Source organism: Carassius carassius, chromosome 42, assembly GCF_963082965.1.
Source record: "Carassius carassius chromosome 42, fCarCar2.1, whole genome shotgun sequence".
Classification (NCBI taxonomy): Eukaryota; Metazoa; Chordata; class Actinopteri; order Cypriniformes; family Cyprinidae; genus Carassius; species Carassius carassius.
Window position 1 is genome coordinate 17,905,147 of NC_081796.1, and position 6,000 is coordinate 17,911,146.

Below are 6,000 nucleotides of genomic sequence, written 5' to 3' on the forward strand. Positions count from 1 at the left end.
CTGGCGAGAATCTAAAGCTCAAACCCAAGTCATTATTCACAGATGACCTTCTCCTCTGTTGAAACTCTTGAGATGAAGTATAAATGTCATACATACCACAAATGTATGCTCCCTCCTGAATAAGTGGTGCCTTGTTGTTTTTTTACAATGAGGCACAAAGTCGCTCTCCAACACCTTCACCCTCTCTGCTCCTCTCTGGTGGAATGAGCCGTCATCCTCCACCTGAACAGCTGGGACCATCAAAACTTTCATGAAGCACTTAACCACTCCACAATCCTGAACCAATGCAAAAGGGGAAAAATACCTTCTGTCTCTTCTCTTTTTTCTCATCTTTCCTATTTTTTCCTAATCTAGCATTGAATACTGCGAATACAGTTGGCTCTGTGATTAATTGCTATCCACGATAGTCACATCGCAGGATGTAGACTGTCATAGTTGATTAACTGTACGGGCCAGCTGCTCCCCGGCCCTTGACGAATGTGATTCGCGGATTAATTGCACAGCTAAACCATCATAGAATGAAAGTTTATCATTTGCATATGTTTTTAAGTCCTGTCAGTTTAACAGGGCAGAGAGAGAGAGCGCGCGCGCGAGAGAGAGAGAGAGAGAGAGAGAGAGAGAGAGAGAGAGAGAGAGAGAGAGAGAGAGAGAGAGAGAGAGAGAGAGCGTGCGCGAGAGAGAGAGAGAGCGCGAGAGAGAGCGTGCGCGAGAGAGAGAGAGAGCGCGAGAGAGAGCGCGTGAGAGAGAGAGAGAGAGAGAGCGCGCACGCGAGAGAGAGAGAGACAGAGGGAGAGAGAGGGAGAGAGAGAGCGAGCGAGCCCCGGCTGCACGCTCACCGTCTTCAAACAACACGAGCGCTGTCTTGCTCTCTCTCCCTCGCGCATATTAATCAATTAACACGATGGTGTCGATGTTTATATCATTTAAAATGCTCACCCCATTTTTGTTTGTAAGAAAAAATTTGATTAGATTTCATATCGCAATATATATCGCAGAAAAATTAAACATCGTAATGTCATTTTTTCCCAATATCGTGCAGCCCTAGTCTTAACCATGGGGTAAGTGTCATTATGTTTGCAAGGAATTACATACCCTGTTTTTAATATAGTTGGAATGTAGTTAAATCAATATTTTGCATTTAACAACACTGACACATGCACAATCTCACAGTTTTTTAGGTTAATACTATGCATTTTTGAAAGTTATTCGACCCTAGATGTTACTGAAGTGACACTAACTATAAAAAAGAACAGTGCCCACAATGTTTCAATCCAAACAAGAACAAATTTGTAACATAACTATTAACTATAAATCCAGTCTCATTTGTTTCTACTGAATGTTGGCCACATAATTGGTGGCCCTTCTATCAAGTAGCACTTTAGTATTTGGATAGGGATGACACAAGGGGATCAAAAGGGAAGGAAAAGGCAAACACTCAGAAAATGGTTTCATCCTTGATAATTACATGCAGTGAAGCATGACTCTGCAGCCAGCACCCCAGAGAAGGTTGGGGTAATCAGTCAGTCACTGCACCATCTACTGGGGAAAAGGGGTCTGAGGTCTTCGTTTCCACTGCTAAACCTGCAGGCGGCCAACACTGAGTGTGTGCATCAGCTGCTCATGGCACTGCCTTTGTATTGACTCACAAACTGATAGAAATTAGAGATATCATATAGAGATCAAATGTACATCTTACCCCACTATCCCCTTATAATGTCATAGCTTACTTCACAATTTTGGTAACAGAGCTTCAGACATCTGTGTAATAGTACACCATGTGACACTAAGTCAATCCCATAATTTAAAAACAAAAGTGTGTAAAATTACACTTAGACTATGACGAAGACCTTGCTTTGTTATATTCATCTCCTATCCTTTCTAGACACCTTTTTCAATGAGCAGAACCCATCTGCCAATCAAAGGTGTCGCTGGGTCCAACCATGCATTTGATTTACTTTTCCACACAGCTAAAAATGCAGGTCTAAAAATAGCAAGCTTGGTGCTGAACGCTTTCCGCTCAAGGTGTGCAAAGCAGCTGAGGTGCAACGCACTGACAAGATGCGGGGATATTCTGGAACATGATATGACAGGGCATTTGGCGGGATTTAGCTATGAAGGAAGAGAAACCGCACCATATGATTAACCCTCTATTCTCCCTAGCTAGTGTTTACTGTTTGATTCTTAGACCCTTTCTAAAAAGAAAAAAGAAAAATCAATACCGTGATAGACACACTCAACACATACACACACAAACACTACTGACTCAGCAAATGAGGATCAGTCGGTCAGAGAAATATTTCCCTCCACAGCATGAAAACAAGACTATATAAAGCAACCATTCTATCATGTGTGGAAAAGAAAAAAACACCAAGAATGTAGAGTTAAACAAGCAGAAAAGCTATATTTAAACATCAGCAAAGCATCCTGATACTTTTTAAAAGCATTAAAAATGTCAAATTCAAAAGAATTATAGGATATACTACATTTTCACAAATCTCCAACACCTTTTTATGCACCTCCAAATAAAAAAAATTAAAATAATTTCTAAAATGCTAGTGATCATGACATCCAACTTACATGACCGTGATTTGGAAAACAGAATGGACAGTACTGTTTCTCTTTTTACAACTCCTTAATTTCACACATCCGCCTTGAAAAAAATAACACCTTTAGGAACAAGATGGTTGTATATTCGCATTTTTCTTGTGACAGTACCGTACTTGACAACTGTGTCTGCAGTTATTTTGTATCTTAGCAATATTTGAGGCAAAACTGTGGGAAATCTGAAATATGAGATTTCAAAAAAAGTAGGCACATGTTAGGAAAACTGTAGGATTGTCCAAGGAAGATAATGGAACATTTAACAACCACTAAAAGCACCAAGTGAGAATATGAATGAGTGTGATAGTGCTTTTACACAGCATGTGTATGTCATCTTTTGAATCAGCATTTTTGACTAATTGGTTGGGTGAATGATTCATATGTTTCGTTTCAGCGTCATGTTTTTGGTCGTAGAAATTTTGGCACAATAACAGACCTTTGTGTGTAAAACTCTCAGACGTTTTTTTTTTTAATATTCTATGCCACGAATTTTAAATATTAAATAAGCGCTCGTCGTCAAAGGTGTAAACATGATGCCACTGCACAGAAGACAAATGAGAGACGGCAGACGAGAAGAATTAATAGGGATCCAGCCAAATCTTCTGGCCCAGTAAGAGCAAACAAGACTGAAGCTCTTCATTATCTCTCTGTCCGTGCATGCTTTCAAACAAACAGCAAGGAGATATCTGAGATGTTTTGATAAATAGGATCTCAGTGCTTTAGTCATCCTTCATCCCATTAACATGCTGGAAGCAGTGTGTATTTCATGTGAAACCATGACATTTGCAGGGGCCAGCACTGAGTATTCTGTAGATTAACATTACACACCTTTGATCCAGCTTTGTCCTGGTCATCAACAGCTCATTCAACTGGCTAATTTATGATCAGGCACCCTGTGGAAAGATCTGCCAGTCAGCTCTCCTGATCAATACAGCATTCCCTCCTAATGGACAAGCGTCATCACCTCCTTTCCAGCACTGTAAAATACTCACACCTGAAATGCCAATTAATGCCTTTGTAAACAACAATTATCTTGACGTATGGGCACACTGAGCGCATAGCATCACTTCAAGAATGTTTTAAACTGCACCTGAACACGAAGACAAGACTTTTAATTAGTGTGAGGAGCTTTTAACCTCCACCCTGGGTATACAGCAACATCCAGCGATGCATCCAAATGGACTTACTTTTTCATAGTGCTTATATATTCTGTATAAATAGCACATAATGGCAAAGTAATAGTTGTAGATATCTTAAAATGTATATTCAGTTCGACAATGCTGCAAGTGGACCAAACTGAGCTCAAACTATTTTATATGTATGTATGTATATGTCTGTTCAGTAGTAACTCTGGATTAAAGTATTTCAAATAGCCATTTATACAGTACCAACCTAATACAGTTCTCAAGGTGAAAAGCAAAAACCTTTGCAAATGATGTGCAGATTTACCTGCCATGTCTTTGTCAGGTGTTTAAGAGAGAGAAAACAATTCACATCCTTCTTTATTCCCAAATTCACTACACCTTTCACTCACCCACCTTGTTTTTTACATTTGGGTCAGTGTCTTTAAAAGAGCTGCGATGCCAAAATCTATTGTTAAACTGAGCAAGATGCATTAGTTCCTTTTTCTCTTCATTCAGCACACTGAAGCAGGTTGGTTGGAAATAAATTCAGTGTTACTTTCCTCCATCTTAACAAAAATAACAGTCGTCTTTCAAAGACAGAACTGAGCTAACCTGAAACAGCGCAAACAAACACTGAGTGCCATGGAATGACATTGTACACTCACCAAATGATGTCCAGGGAACACACGCTCTCCTCTCCCCGCTTTAAATCCGAAATTCAGCTGGATAAGAATCCTACGTTCATGCCCTGCGGATGTTATTTAAGCAAATTAACTGTTCTGCTGAGAGAAAGAATCACCGAGGAAGCAGAGCGGGTGATGCTGCCTTTTCGGTAGCACAAGTTACCATCCCAGCCTTCATCCACTCACGCGCGAGCGCGCACACGCAGGTGTCGCGCTGAATTCTATCATAGAGCACCATCTTCTGGCAGTATACTGGATGAACATGCTTACACATTTAATTATCTTAACCGACTCCCTTCTTTTGTAGCATTAACTTCCATAATGAAGCACTGAGATTTATTGTTATTTCAGAAATACGCTACTTAGACTTTAGAATTTTTTTTAATTGTTACGTATAAATTGCTATATTATACACCATGGAGGTCTTTCGAGTTCAGGTGACATCATTCTTTTGGAACTGAACGGCGTATATTGTGCCAACTCGGTTAGAAGTCTTTGTTCTTTTAGGAAGCACTAGTGTGTTAATTTAATAGCATATGATCTTATCCTTTATAGTGGGAATATTTAGCTTTTTTGTAGCTAAAAGACGTCAAGGTATGTGCTTATGGGTTACATAAACAGAACAGACAAATACAAACCTACACTGAAAAATATTAACTGGAGTGAAAAGTGTGACAACTAGCCTCTCTCAATATGACTATTCACATTTATCAATAAAGTGATAGCCCTGTCTTGTATATACTGAAGACATAAATTCTATGTATTAAATCCTTTTTCATGAAAGTTGGATCTTCTGTATGGTTATGGTAGCTATTAAGTAGGCTATTTGTGTAGCTTCACGGTGTCAGACTAAGGCTTAGACTTCGACTGTAGAAATTTTTTAAATTGTTGCATGTTTACTAATTTTTATACCCCTGAGAATTGTTTTGATTTATATCTATTCTGCTTTATATTTCCTACCACATAGCAAACGGACTTGGCTCACATGTGGCCTCAAGGTGGCACTGCTGGCTTCCTGTCGGCAATCAGTGTTGCCAGATTGGGCGGCTTCCCGCCAAATTGGGCGGTTTTGAATTTGAAAAATATAAATTGTATAGGCTCAAAAATATTAATTGTATAGGCTAATTGGCTAACAAACAAGCTCAAGTGTGCATATACTGCATCCGAACAGTCATCACGTTGTTATAAACTGCAGTGCAGAGGTGCTGATGAGGACGTCGCGGCCGTACTTTTAGCCAATCACTAGTGATCTACAGACACACGTGATGATTCATGAGCAATAACGGATCTAATTTTAAATGTATGAACTGTATGAGTGATCATAATGCCTAAATATATGTTACATGGATGGTAAAGAGTGGGAGAGTGTTTTAACACTCAAAACGTGAATTACACCTGTTGAGGGAAAGATGACACCAAGACTCTAATATTACTGCAACTCCTAAAATAGAGCATAGTTTAATTATTTAATTTATAACATAATCTATTTATATCTAATCTATATCTAAACGATCTTGTCTTTTATCTTTTAAACAGTACAGATTGGTATATCTTCTTAGTTTTGACTGTGCAAATGTAATGTTCTACGATAT

The 6,000-nt window shown here is 39.1% G+C and overlaps 1 protein-coding gene across 3 annotated transcripts in view; it reads right to left on the bottom strand.

Annotated features, from left to right (window-relative positions):
* Nucleotides 1-4,575, bottom strand: part of LOC132123991 (catenin delta-2-like) — a 316,895-nt gene extending 312,320 nt beyond the window's left edge. For all 3 annotated transcript variants that reach the window (XM_059534705.1, XM_059534706.1, XM_059534704.1), the window contains exon 1: nt 4,391-4,575. The gene's annotated coding sequence lies outside the window, so the exon portion shown is untranslated. The remainder of the gene's footprint in view (nt 1-4,390) is intronic.
* Nucleotides 4,576-6,000: the final 1,425 nt, after the last annotated feature.